The sequence below is a fragment of the Lampetra planeri genome, chromosome 61 (genome assembly GCF_965212315.1).
Source record: "Lampetra planeri chromosome 61, kcLamPlan1.2.h2, whole genome shotgun sequence".
In the NCBI taxonomy this organism is placed as follows: domain Eukaryota; kingdom Metazoa; phylum Chordata; class Hyperoartia; order Petromyzontiformes; family Petromyzontidae; genus Lampetra; species Lampetra planeri.
Genome location: NC_136167.1, coordinates 1,375,269 through 1,390,926, shown reverse-complemented (window position 1 = coordinate 1,390,926; position 15,658 = coordinate 1,375,269). Strand labels below are relative to the sequence as shown.

General features: G+C 57.8%; 1 protein-coding gene across 1 annotated transcript in view; it reads left to right on the top strand.

The window, feature by feature from the left end:
- The first annotated feature begins 13,679 nt into the window (after positions 1–13,679).
- LOC144736608 (voltage-dependent P/Q-type calcium channel subunit alpha-1A-like) overlaps positions 13,680–15,658 on the top strand; it is a 141,966-nt gene continuing 139,987 nt past the window's right edge. Inside the window, 1 exon segment of the mRNA XM_078619175.1 lies at positions 13,680–13,839. The gene's annotated coding sequence lies outside the window, so the exon portion shown is untranslated.

The window sequence follows — 15,658 nt, the reverse complement described above, 5'->3', positions numbered from 1 at the left end:
GAACAGATGCTGGTTCCTCTGTACAATAGTTTCGGCTCCCACCAGCGCATGGCGATCCATGGCAGCTGACGCCGAAGACACCAGGATGGGTGAGTCTGGTCGGGCTGTCACGAGAGGGGACCGATATTGCAGCGGAATTAGCATCTGGGTTGCCGGGGGAATGGAGACAGACTTACTGACCAGAGCCTGTACGTAGGGTAAACCCCAGCTGGCCCCCTCCGCCTTTAGGAAATGGAGATGCGTTCCCTGGACTTCCACCCGCCCCTTGGCCAGATCGATTTTCATTGGCATCCGCCTCAGAAAGTCCGTCCCCAACAGGCAGGGTACGGGCAACGTTGCGGAGACAAGGATGGGTCCTGCTACCGAAAGCTGCCCAATCTGTATCGGGGCTTCAACCTGGCCCAGGAAGCCCATGCTGCCTCCATTTGCTGCAATGAACGTTGTCTTGACGGGGACTAAAGGTCGGATTTTATCCGGCAGCATCTCGTGCATGGTGCTCGAGATGATCGTGGCTGATGCCCCCGTATCCACCAAGATACGTGCCGACACTCCCGCGATTTCACCGACCAAGACCGAGGTTCCTGACGTGGCCGCTACCACCCGCCTTGCCAGCTTCCTCCATTGTGTGGCTGAGTCCGGCCACTGACCAGGCGGCGTCTCGTTATCCTGTGGTGCATGGTGAAATGATGGGGGATGGATGTGAATGGACCGAAGATGGGGTTCCTCCCTTTGGAGTGCGTCGCAGCAGGGTGAACGTGCCCTTGTTACATAGTGTGGGCTTACCCCTGGGTTGCGGGCTGGGCTCTCTATGTGGTGCAAATTGCCCCCCCTTGGTGACGTAGGATGGGCCCCCCTTGTGGTGTGGGGGGGGGGCCCATTGTAGGGGGCGGTGGGGACTGGGGGGTGGGCCTTCCCGTGAGCCCCTCCCTTCTCCCCTCCCTTTCCTTTGTCACGGGGGCGTGGTCCCCCTGGTTCCGTCTCGCTCTGCCGCAAAGCGGTGGTGAGGCGGGCCGTGGAACTGCTCCAGGGCGCAATGTCAATCTTGTGGGCTGCCTCCGCCCCCGGGCCGTTGCCCCTGGCAACTCGCCGGCGTCGCAGGTAACTGGTGACGTCACGCCCGCCCGCGAAACCACGCCCGCCCGCGACGTCACGCCCGCCCGCGACGCCACGCCCGTCCGCGACGCCACGCCCGCCCGCGAAGTCACGCCCGTCCGCGACGCCACGCCCGCCCGCGAAGTCACGCCCGCCCGCGACGCCACGCCCGCCCGCGACGCCACGCCTGCCCGCGACGCCACGCCCGGCCGCGACGTCACTGCCGGCCGCGACGTCACCCCCGGCCGCGACGTCACTTCCGCCCGCGACGTCACTTCCGCCCGCGACGTCACCTCCGCCCGCGACGTCACTTCCGCCCGCGACGTCCCTCCCGGCCTCGGCGCGATTCCTGGCGCGGTCCCCGGCCTCGGCGCGATCCCCGGCGCGGTCCACGGCCCCGGCGCAATTTCCGGCGCGGTCCGCGACACCACTTTCGGCCGCGACGTCACTTCCGGATGCAACGTCACGTCCGTTCGCGACACCACTCCGGGTCGCGACGCCACTTCTGGTCGCGACGCGATCACCGGCCCCGGCGCTATCCCCGGCGCGATCCCCTTCCCCCGACCCGGACAATGGGGACCGGGGAACGACACCGACGGCGCCCACCCCGAGGAGACTCCCGGTAAGTTCGCGGCGTCGGAATTGTAATTGCTCGGCCCGACCGAGAGGCCGGGCAGGACGGCGTCACTCGCCTGGATCCTGTCGGCGTTCAGCCCCGGCGGGTTCCAGGTGACGTTGGCGGCCTCCGGCTCCGTGCGGCACCCCCTCGCCACATGCCCCTCTCGACCACAACGGTGGCAGACCCACGGGGCGTTCCGTCGGGGGGGCTCGGCGTGATGTTGTAGAGGCGGCTGCCAGCGACGCGGCGGCTGGTCGCGCCCCTGGTCCCTCTGCTCCGCCAGTCCCCGGATCGCTGCATACACCTCCCGCAGCGATGGCTCCGGCTCAGACGTCGGGGGTCCGTTCCCAGCTGCCCCACAGGCAGCCTGTAGCGACGGTGCAGGTTCGGCGGTTGGTGTCGCTGGACCCAGTAGCGCCGCGGCAACGGCTCGGCTGTTCCCCCCCGCCGCGCCAGCCACCGAGCCCACGGGTGGCGCCCGGCCCATGACCTGCTCGTGGGCTTGGATGGTCCGGGCAGCCCACAGCGAGGTGCGTTCCCCCGGCGTCACCACGGGCATTACAACGCCGGCGCGGCAAGCGTAGGCGATGAGGTGCTCGACCACGAGGTTCTCGAGCGCTTCTTCAGCCAGGCGAGGGAAAGCTCTCCTCGCCAACACGAGCAGCGCACCCCTGTAGGCTAAAGGGGATTCTTTAGCCCCTCGCTGGCGATCCTGGAACCGTTCAAAGGCTCCTTCCGCCGGGCAATAGATCTCCCCCAAAGCCTCGTAGGCCGCCTGTAGCGTGGACTTGCTGTGCGAGGGAAGGGAGGTGTAAGAGGAGAGTGCTTCTTTGCCCAGAACGGATGGCAGCGCTCGTAGTGCCCCTTCGTCTGTCCACTCGAGAGCGTGGAAGGCAGCCTCGAATCGGCAGACAAACCCCTCCCAATCTTCTTCCTCAGCCACGAACTTGTCGACGGGCCCCAGCCGACGCGGCCGTCCGGCCACCTGCTCTCCGTGTTGGGTGTTTAGCCCTGGGGGTTTTGGCGGGAGCGGCGGCGGCTGGCGTGACGAGGTTGGTTGCGGCTCCCGCCCGGCCGTCTGGTCGGCCTCCGGGTCCCGTGGCCTCTCCTCCCGTAGTATGCGTGGGGGTGGGGGTCCCGGTGCTGGCGGGTCCCCCATAGGGAGCCTCTGCAATAGCTCCTGGAGTGCCCTCTCCACGCGGGCCATGCGGTCCTCCATGGGGGCCTCCAGGCGATCCGGGCCCCCTGCTGCTGCTTCTGATAGCAGGCCCCCTTGTTGCCCGGGATGGGAAGGATCCCCGGCCCCTGCTTCCTCTTCCCGTGGCTCTTTCCCGCGGGGATTCTTCTTTGTAGCCATTGAAATCCCACCGCTGCCACCAAATGTAAAGGGGAGCCGACACAAGATTGCAGGGGTCTCGTCCTTTATTCCTTTTCTTCCATTCACACCTGTCCCCAGCCGTCCCAATCTCGTTCCCGCCAAAGCCCCCTTCTTCCCGCCCGTTCTCTCCTTATATCTCCTCGATCACCCCTCCCACTAACCCACCTATTGGTGGGAATCCTTCCCCTGACACCCCTACACCAGGATGGATCGTAGCAGGCCAACCTAAATGTTTTTAACCGGCGAAGATGCTCCATTAGTGGGGTCCACGTTTCGCAAGCTTAGAGAAGGGAGGGAATGATACACAGTGACACACACACAGTGACGCACACACACAGTGACACACACACAGTGACGTACACACACAGTGACACACAGTGACGCACACACACAGTGACACACACACACACAGTGACGCACACACACAGTGACACACACACACACAGTGACGCACACACACAGTGACACACAGTGACGCACACACACAGTGACACACACACAGTGACGCACACACACAGTGACACACAGTGACGCACACACACAGTGACACACACACGGTGGCGTTATTGGCGGGGCCGCGTTCCGAGTGTTAATATAAAGGCGCCGTTGACGTCGGGATTGAGCGTAATGGGCAGACGACTGCGGATGGGACTCTTTGTGGATGAGTCAAAGCGTGATGAGCCAGAGTCCCGGGTTTTTTTGTTGCTACCCTTAGAAGATTCAAATCCCTTCTTACCCGGCCCTGAGCGCTTAATCCGGCCGACTAAAAACATTCCGCCCCCCTCCGTTGGTGCCGTGCCACGTGATGGAAGATGAGCCTGGGAAGAGAGAGACAGAGACGAGCTGGAGAGGGCGGGACAAGAGAGGGGGCGAGGGGGAGTAGGGAGTGAGATATGTGGGTATGAGGGTTCATTTGTGGATTTGTGCAAATGTGTGGATTTTAAGGCTCGTTTCGGATAACTTTGTGGGATTGAGGATCATACGGCGGATCGTCAGTATCGTGCTTCTCGCTGCCAACAGCAGCGATCTCATATTCTTAGGTTTTATCGGTAAAGTCACAGCGATCTCACCGGGCGCGACGTGCCAGAAAAGTGAGTGACGGCATGTCGCGTGAGTGACGTAATTTGCCGTGACGTCGTAACTTTCGGATCAAATCCGATTTTTTTCAGAGCGCACATTTTACTCGCAAACGCGTGACATCATTGGCCACGATCTGTCCACTGCTGGACGAAGGCCCTGCACCAGCTGCGAGACAGCCTCCCACCTCCCAGAGTCGCACGGTGCAAAAGATCCGGCCACTCGGCTCCCGTGCACCGGAGCCGAATTCCATCGCTCCATCTCCTCCGTGGAGGAGACCCAAGCTCTCGGCATCGTTCACATTCCGCGCACATTTGCAGAAGCCTTGGAGTGAAATAGTTTTGTCCAGGTGTTGGATATCGTGGTGCCTTACCTAGTAACATAACAAACATTATTTAGTTCCATTTGTTTAGTCTATGGGTAGCGTTGAGTCTATGAGTAGTGTAGAGTCTATGGGCAGTGTTGAGTCTATGGGTTAGCGTTGAGTCTATGGGTAGCGTTGAGTCTATGGGCAGTGTTGAGTCTGTGGGCAGTGTTGAGTCTATGGGTAGCGTTGAGTCTATGGGTAGTGTTGACTCTATGGGTAGTGTTGACTCTATGGGTAGTGTTGAGTCTATAGGTAGTGTTGACTCTATGGGTAGTGTTGAGTCTATGGGCAGTGTTAGTCTATGGGCAGTGTTGAGTCTATGGGTAGTCCGCATATACTGTATGTATGTATGTTGAACTTCTTTTGCACCGTACGTAGCCAATCGTGCTAATTTGAGGTGCGCGGTGGAGGGGGGGCAACACAAATAATTGATCAATATCTGGGTAATGTAATCCTCGCACTTAAATATCCAATCCAAATATTGAGCGCTCCATCTCTGCGCCGTTCTCTCTCCCAGGCAAATGCACTCACACTAATGAGTGCCCTGGCGCAGGTTCATGGTGGCCAGGTCCCGCGTGAGGCGTTATGATTAATAATTAAAGGCGCATTGTTTCTTCATCTTCTTCTTCTGACAGGTGATTCTGACAGAGGAGCAAGCCGCCGGACACGACATTTTATTGACAGCTGCTGCTCATAATCAACTATAAACCATCCCCTCGGGAACAAACACAAAACTGCTGTTTGTGTTTAGTTTGTTGTCCTTCCCTTCCGCGCGGTTGGCTACATACGGTGCGCAATAATGTCAACATATATAAACAAACTATAAATGAATTAAAGCATTGGCCAGGTAAGGCCCCACTGAGCTACAGGGGCGACCTGGCGATCACAAATGAGAGCTCAACAAAGTAGCTTGTCGCCATCATCACGAGCAAATGTAGAGCAATCAAATCATCTCTACGCGTGCTTGTGTTGTGTTTGAGGGGGGAACACCGGAGGACCCGGAGAGAAACCCACGTGACCACGGGGAGAGAAAGCGAGGCGCAAACACCACATCTACAGCAGGCGTCAGGATCGAACCCACGACCTCCTGTCTACCAGGCGAGGTAGTTAACATCTCATAGCCATCGGGGCGCCCCAGACAGACGCACAGCGGCGGTGGTGGTTGGTGCCTGTCAGCTCAGCGCTGTGGAGGCAGCAGCAGCAGCGAGGGTTGGTGGACCACGTACAGATGTTGCGTGGCACTCCATACCGTGAGCGTCAAGCTGGATGAGCCTTACCCCCCGGCTCGTCAGGTAGGAGACGGCACAGTCACAACGTGGACTCCACCTGTTCCATCTCCATGGGGAATAGAGTGTTTCCCCCTCGCACTCATGGGGGCCTTGCCCGGCCGCTCCGGTTTCCTCCCACACACAAACTTTCACTCTTAGAGCGATGACGCCTCAATATGCAGAGCAGCGCGGAGCTTGGGGCAATCGTCGGCAGCGCCTCCTCCGAGTCACCCCCCTCTCTTTCTCTCCCTGAGTCACCCCCCCCTCTCTTTCTCTCTCTCTGCGTCGTTCCCTCTCCGAGTCGTCCTCTCTCTCTCCCTGAGTCGTCCCCTCTCTTTCTCTCTGCGTCGTCACCTCTCTGTTTCGACCCCTCTCTCTCTCCCAGTCGTCCTGGCTCACTCACTCTCTCTGCGAGACCGATGAGCGGATACCGTGCGGTGGTGGCGGTGCTCCGTTACAAGTCGACTTTGTCGTTGTTATTGTCTTATATTGTGTTCCCCTGCATATTAAAGCAAAGTTGGCGATGCGTCTTATAATCGGGTGGGTGCGCGCGTGCGTGCGCGTGACCAGATGTTTCCCGGGGAGCGGTGGCGCAGCGGTCAGCGCGCTGTGCTGCACTACCAGCCCGGCGCAACCCAAGTTCGATTCCCGCTCACGGCCACCACCGACAACCGTGACGATTATTTGAACCGGGTGCTAGGCCTACTCCTATGTCGACTCAGCCTCAAATGAGTACCTGGTGCGATGTGTAGAAACATTGCTACTCGGGAGACAAATGCGGCCGGGCGTGGTGTTGACCTTCTCTTGTGCCGTTCCGGCCTTCGTAGGTGCTACTCGCAAACAGCGCTTGCCCCATTCTTAAGATAAGGTTCGTTTCTAGGATGGATGATGATGATCATGATGATGATACCGAGGATTGTACGGTGCGAAAGAAGTTCGACAGACGTACATTGCAGTTCTTATTATTCGATTACAAGTCATCAATCAATCGTCCATAATTCACGGGGAGAGATCGCACAGCGGGGAGATGGAGCGATGCAGTCAACCGCGTGATGCTGCCCGGGAAGAGTTGCATCGCAGAATTGTGAAAAGTGGCGGTGCCTTTCATCCAGCAGTGGATTGGCCATGGCTGATGACGAAAGCGGCGGCGGTGGCGACTATCAACAAATCACATCCAATGTCTCTTCCTGATATCCTACCGCCTAGAATTCAGCCTTTAAAGTTCCTTTGTTAAAAATAGACAGCCTGGACAGATAAGACTCCCCTCTCTCTACCCCCCCCCTCTCTCTACCCCCCTCTCTCTCTCCCCTCTCTCTCCGCTCTCCCCCCTCTCGCTCTCTTCGCCCCCTCCCCCTCTCTCCACTCTCTCTCTCTTAGTCTCCCCCTCCATCTCCTCCCTCCAGACAATCCGATTCTCTGCGGCAACTGGTGTCTTCAGCACCTTCCATACTGATACTCATCAGCAGCAGCAGCAGCACCATCCTTACAGATAACAATCAGCTACATCCTCGCTATTGAACACCATCATCAGCAGCAGCAACAAGCATGACTAATGCACACCATGATTACGATGGTCATCATCAGCAAGCATCACTCATTAACTCCATCAGCATCACCATCAGCAGCAAGCGTAATTGATGATGACGTCCAACATTATAATAACCGTTCACGTCGCCCTGCCCGTCACACTCACACACACAACAAGATTCCCCGGGTAGCCTCCACAGAGGGTTGGGGCAAGTGCTGTCAGCGAGCACCTATCAAGGCCGCCCGCACGGCGCACGGAGGAGGGAGAGTGTGACGGGCAGCCACGCCCGGCCGGCCGCCTTTGTCTTCCCAGTGTTGATGTTTACACACGGCGCATCCAGGTTCTAATCGTGTTAAGGCTGAGTAGACTTAGGGGGCAGGAGTGGGTGACTGAATGGATGCACGAATGGGGAACGAATGAGGCCTGACGGGTCCCAACTTGGGTCGATCCGAGTAACTCCACCACCCTGTGCATGATGCTCACTCTAAATATAGCATCAGCGCATCACATCCGTGTCAGTACCCACGGCTAGCCCCACCATCACCACCACATACCCTTCACCACCACCACCACCACATACCCTTCACCACCACCACCACCACCACATACCCTTCACCACCACCACCACCACATACCCTTCACCACCACCACCACATACCCTTCACCACCACCACATACCCTTCACCACCACCACCACCACCACATACCCTTCACCACCACCACCACCACCACATACCCTTCACCACCACCACCACCACCACCACATACCCTTCACCACCACCACCACCACATACCCTTCACCACCACCACATACCCTTCACCACCACCACCACCACCACATACCCTTCACCACCACCACCACCACCACCACATACCCTTCACCACCACCACCACCACATACCCTTCACCACCACCACCACCACATACCCTTCACCACCACCACCACCACATACCCTTCACCACCACCACCACATACCCTTCAACACCACCACCACCACATACCCTTCACCACCACCACCACCACATACCCTTCAACACCACCACCACCACCACCACATACCCTTCAACACCACCACCACCACCACATACCCTTCACCACCACCACCACCACCACATACCCTTCACCACCACCACATACCCTTCACCACCACCACCACATACCCTTCACCACCACCACATACCCTTCAACACCACCACCACCACAAACCCTTCACTACCACCACCACCACCACCACCACCACATACCCTTCACCACCACCACCACCACATACCCTTCACCACCACCACCACCACCACATACCCTTCACCACCACCACCACCACATACCCTTCACCACCACCACCACATACCCTTCACCACCACCACCACCACATACCCTTCACCACCACCACCACCACCACATACCCTTCACCACCACCACCACATACCCTTCACCACCACCACATACCCTTCACCACCACCACCACCACATACCCTTCACCACCACCACCACATACCCTTCACCACCACCACCACCACCACATACCCTTCACCACCACCACCACATACCCTTCACCACCACCACATACCCTTCAACACCACCACCACCACATACCCTTCACCACCACCACCACCACTCCTCCACCACACCACCACCACCACATACCCTTCACCAGCTACCCATCACCACCAGCCACCACATACCCTTCACCACCACCACCACCACATACCCGTCACCACCACCACATACCCGTCACCACCACCACCACAGTACCCTTCAACACCACCTCCACCACATACCCTTCACCACCACCACCACCACCACATAACCCTTCACCACCACCACCACCACCACATACCCTTCACCGACCACCACCACCACTCACATACCCTTCACCGACCTCCACCACCACCACCACATACCCGGCACCACCACCACATACCCTTCACCACCACCACCACCACATGACCCTTCACCACCACCACAGTACCCTTCAACACCACCACCACCACCACATACCCTTCACCACCACCACCACATACCCTTCACCACCACCACCACCACATACCCTTCAACACCACCACCACCACATACCCTTCAACACCACCACCACCACCACCACCACCACATACCCTTCACCACCACCTCACCACCACCACCACCACCACCACCACATACCCTTCACCACCACCACATACCCTTCACCACCACCACCACCACCACATACCCTTCACCACCACCACCACCACCACCACATACCCTTCACCACCACCACCCACATACCCTTCACCACCACCACCACCACATACCCTTCACCACCACCACCACATACCCTTCAACACCACCACCACCACATACCCTTCACCAACACCACCACCACCACATACCCTTCACCACCACCACCATCACATACCCTTCACCACCACCACCACCACCACCACATACCCTTCACCACCACCACATATCCTTCACCACCACCACCACCACCACCACCACATACCCTTCACCACCACCACCACCACATACCCTTCAACACCACCACCACCACATACCCTTCAACACCACCACCACCACATACCCTTCACCACCACCACCACCACATACCCTTCACCACCACCACATACCCTTCACCACCTACCACCACCACATACCCTTCACCACCACCACCACATACCCTTCAACACCACCACCACCACCACCACATACCCTTCACCACCACCACATACCCTTCACCACCACCACCACCACATACCCTTCACCACCACCACCACCACCACATACCCTTCAACACCACCACCACCACATACCCTTCAACACCACCACCACCACCACCACATACCCTTCACCACCACCACCACCACCACCACCACCACCACCACATACCCTTCACCACCACCACATACCCTTCAACACCACCACCACATACCCTTCAACACCACCACCACCACCACCACATACCCTTCACCACCACCACCACCACATACCCTTCAACACCACCACCACCACACATACCCTTCAACACCACCACCACCACCACATACCCTTCACCACCACCACCACCACATACCCTTCAACACCACCACCACCACATACCCTTCAACACCACCACCACATACCCTTCACCACCACCACCACCACCACATACCCTTCACCACCACCACCACCACATACCCTTCAACACCACCACCACCACCACCACATACCCTTCAACACCACCACCACCACCACATACCCTTCACCACCACCACCACCACATACCCTTCAACACCACCACCACCACCACATACCCTTCAACACCACCACCACCACCACATACCCTTCACCACCACCACCACCACATACCCTTCACCACCACCACCACCACCACCACATACCCTTCAACACCACCACCACCACCACATACCCTTCAACACCACCACCACCACCACCACATACCCTTCACCACCACCACCACCACCACCACCACCACATACCCTTCACCACCACCACATACCCTTCAACACCACCACCACCACATACCCTTCACCACCACCACCACCACCACCACCACCACCACATACCCTTCACCACCACCACCACCACATACCCTTCAACACCACCACCACCACCACATACCCTTCACCACCACCACCACCACATACCCTTCACCACCACCACCACCACATACCCTTCAACACCACCACATACCCTTCACCACCACCACCACCACCACCACATACCCTTCACCACCACCACCACCACCACCACATACCCTTCACCACCACCACATACCCTTCAACACCACCACCACCACCACATACCCTTCAACACCACCACCACCACATACCCTTCACCACCACCACCACCACATACCCTTCAACACCACCACCACCACCACATACCCTTCACCACCACCACCACATACCCTTCACCACCACCACCACCACATACCCTTCACCACCACCACCACCACCACCACATACCCTTCACCACCACCACCACATACCCTTCACCACCACCACCACCACATACCCTTCAACACCACCACCACCACATACCCTTCACCACCACCACCACCACATACCCTTCACCACCACCACCACCACCACATACCCTTCACCACCACCACCACCACATACCCTTCAACACCACCACCACCACCACCACATACCCTTCAACACCACCACCACCACATACCCTTCACCACCACCACCACCACCACCACCACATACCCTTCACCACCACCACATACCCTTCAACACCACCACCACCACCACATACCCTTCAACACCACCACCACCACCACATACCCTTCACCACCACCACCACCACATACCCTTCACCACCACCACCACCACCACATACCCTTCACCACCACCACCACATACCCTTCACCACCACCACCACCACATACCCTTCACCACCACCACATACCCTTCACCACCACCACCACCACATACCCTTCAACACCACCACCACCACCACCACATACCCTTCACCACCACCACCACCACCACGACCACCACCACCACCACATACCCTTCACCACCACCACATACCCTTCAACACCACCACCACCACCACATACCCTTCAACACCACCACCACCACATACCCTTCACCACCACCACCACATACCCTTCAACACCACCACCACCACCACCACATACCCTTCAACACCACCACCACCACATACCCTTCACCACCACCACCACATACCCTTCACCACCACCACATACCCTTCACCACCACCACATACCCTTCACCACCACCACCACATACCTTTCACCACCACCACCACCACATACCCTTCAACACCACCACCACCACATACCCTTCACCACCACCACATACCCTTCACCACCACCACCACCACCACCACATACCCTTCACCACCACCACCACCACCACCACCACATACCCTTCACCACCACCACATACCCTTCAACACCACCACCACCACCACATACCCTTCAACACCACCACCACCACATACCCTTCACCACCACCACCACCACCACATACCCTTCAACACCACCACCACCACCACCACATACCCTTCAACACCACCACCACCACCACATACCCTTCAACACCACCACCACCACCACCACATACCCTTCACCACCACCACCACCACATACCCTTCACCACCACCACCACCACCACCACATACCCTTCACCACCACCACCACCACATACCCTTCACCACCACCACCACATACCCTTCACCACCACCACCACCACCACATACCCTTCACCACCACCACCACCACATACCCTTCACCACCACCACCACCACCACCACATACCCTTCAACACCACCACCACCACATACCCTTCACCACCACCACCACCACATACCCTTCACCACCACCACCACATACCCTTCACCACCACCACCACCACCACATACCCTTCACCACCACCACATACCCTTCACCACCACCACCACCACATACCCTTCACCACCACCACCACCACATACCCTTCACCACCACCACCACATACCCTTCACCACCACCACCACCACATACCCTTCACCACCACCACCACCACATACCCTTCAACACCACCACCACCACATACCCTTCACCACCACCACCACCACATACCCTTCACCACCACCATCACCACATACCCTTCACCACCACCACCACCACCACCACCACATACCCTTCACCACCACCACATACCCTTCACCACCACCACCACCACCACCACATACCCTTCAACACCACCACCACCACCACATACCCTTCACCACCACCACATACCCTTCACCACCACATACCCTTCACCACCACATACCCTTCAAAACAACCACCACGTAACCTTCAACACAACAATCGACAGCACCACCAAATACCACCACCACCACCACCACCGCGAGCAGTAGTCCCATTGCCACAACCACCACTACAATCAGTGCCACACTCAACCACCAACCCACTCGCCCATCTACAAAATCACCCGCTCACTCACCCACCCACTCAGCTGACCCACCCACCCCCTTACCCTTCCATTCACTCACCCACCCACTCACCCACCCTCCCATCCACTCACCTTCCCATCCACTCACCCACCCATCCACTCACCCACCCCCTCACTTACCCACCCACTCAGCTCACTACCCGTCCACTCCCTCACACGCACCTCCCCCCTCTCCCCATCTCATACCCACAGCCCCACGTGTGGGATGGGTGGTGCCACACGCGGTCAGGCGGGGCGCGTCTTCTCTGCGCGCTACAACGGAGCGCAGAGACTCGGAGCCCAGCGGCGATCTCTCCCTGAGGCAGAAGAGCCCCCCCCCACTCATACAAAGAGTGCTCTAAAGTCCCCCCCCCTCCATCCCCAAATTCTAACCAATACCCTCCCCCCTCTCCCACCCCCCTCCACTCGCCCTGCAGCAGAGAGGGAGGAGGTGATGGGTCGTCGTCGTCGTCGATGAGACGCGAGGATGGAGGAGTTGCCGAGTCACTGGCGGGAATCGAACCGGGCTGTTTGAGACGAGCGGCTGGAGGACGGGAAGACAGGTGGAGCCGTGACGAGGTGACGGTGATGCGAGCAGTCCGAGTGTGCCAGCGTGTGTGTGTGTGGATGTTGCGAGTGTATAGCCGCGCGAGTGTGAGTGCGTAGTTGTGAGTGTGTGGTTGTGATTGTGTGGTTGTGAGTGTGTGTGGTTGTGAGTGTGTGTGGTTGTGAGTGTGTGGTTGTGAGTGTGTGTGGTTGTGTGTGGTTGTGAGTGTGTGTGGTTGTGAGTGTGTGTGGTTGTGAGTGTGTGTGGTTGTGAGTGTGTGGTTGTGAGTGTGTGGTTGTGAGTGTGTGTGGTTGTGAGTGTGTGTGGTTGTGAGTGTGTGTGGTTGTGAGTGTGTGTGGTTGTGAGTGTGTGTGGTTGTGAGTGTGTGGTTGTGAGTGTGTGTGGTTGTGTGTGTGTGGTTGTGAGTGTGTGTGGTTGTGAGTGTGTGGTTGTGAGTGTGTGTGGTTGTGGATGTTGCGAGTGTATGGTCGCGGGAGTGTGAGTGTGTGTGGTTGTGTGAGTGTGTGTGGTTGTGTGTGGTTGTGAGTGTGGTTGTGAGTGTGTGAGTGTGTGTGGTTGTGAGTGTGTGTGGTTGTGAGTGTGGTTGTGAGTGTGTGTGGTTGTGTGTGGTTGTGAGTGTGGTTGTGAGTGTGTGAGTGTGTGGGTGTGGATGTTGCGAGTGTATGGTCGCGGGAGTGTGAGTGCGTAGTTGTGAGTGTGCGAGTGTGATTGTGTGAGTGTGTGGTTGTGAGTGTATGAGTGTGTGGTTGTGAGTGTGGTTGTGAGTGTATGGGTGTGTGAGTGTGTGGGCAAAGATCTGGGCAAAGTCCCATCAGTGAGCTCCTCTGGCAGGCAAGGCTGCGTTGGCTGGGTCATGTAGCCCGCATGCCCAGCCACCGCATGCCTAAACAGCTTTTGTTCGGCCGGATCGAGGGGGCTAAACGGGCGCGGCACGGGCTAGAGAAGAGATGGAGTGATGTGGTACAGGAGGACGTGGAGCTGAGTGGACTTGCCGATGACTGGTACCAGCGGTGTCAAGATCGTCCTCAGTGGAGGAGGCTCGTGAAGGACGCTACTGGGCAGTTGGAGGCAGTCGCCCTCCAACAACAACGGAGGGCGGAGGAGCGACGCTCACAACAACGAGCGGAGCGCCGGGTGGCTAAAGCACAGCAAGTTGGTACAGTAGGGGGCACAGGTGGTGCATCAGCCAGTCATCTCGGTCATCTCGGTCAGTCGACCCGTGGCACCTGGGTCTGCCCTGACCTCCTGCCAGCGGGCGTTCGACACTTCACGTGGCCTCAAGGTGCACATGGCCTGGCACAAGCGTCGTGGTGACGTCACCGCCACTTAGTGGCGAATGGCGGTTGTTGTTGTTGTGTGAGTGTGTGGGAGTGTGTGAGTGTGTGGATGTGGGGTGTGAGTGTGTGGGTGTGTGTGTGTGGGTGTGTGGATGTGAGTGTGTGGGTGTGTGGGTGTGTGTGTGTGTGAATGTGAGTGTGGATGTGTGTGGTTGTGTGAGGTTGTGATTGTTTGGTTGTGAGTGTGTGGGTGTGTGAGTGTGTGGGTGTGTGAGTGTGTGAGTGTGGATGTGAGTGTGTGGTTGTGAGTGTGTTGTTGTTGTGAGTGTGTGGTGGTTGTTGTTGTTGTGGTTGTGAGTGTGTGGTTGTGAGTGTGTGGTTGTGAGTGTGGTTGTGTGTGGTTGTTGTTGTTGTGGTTGTGTTCGAGTGCTAAGAACCCGGCGACCCAACACCAGTAACGATTCTCTAAACCGTTCCTGGGCCTCCTCTAAGTCGACTCGGCATCAAATGAGTACCTGGTGTGGTGTGTAAACATCACCGCTGGGAAGACAAA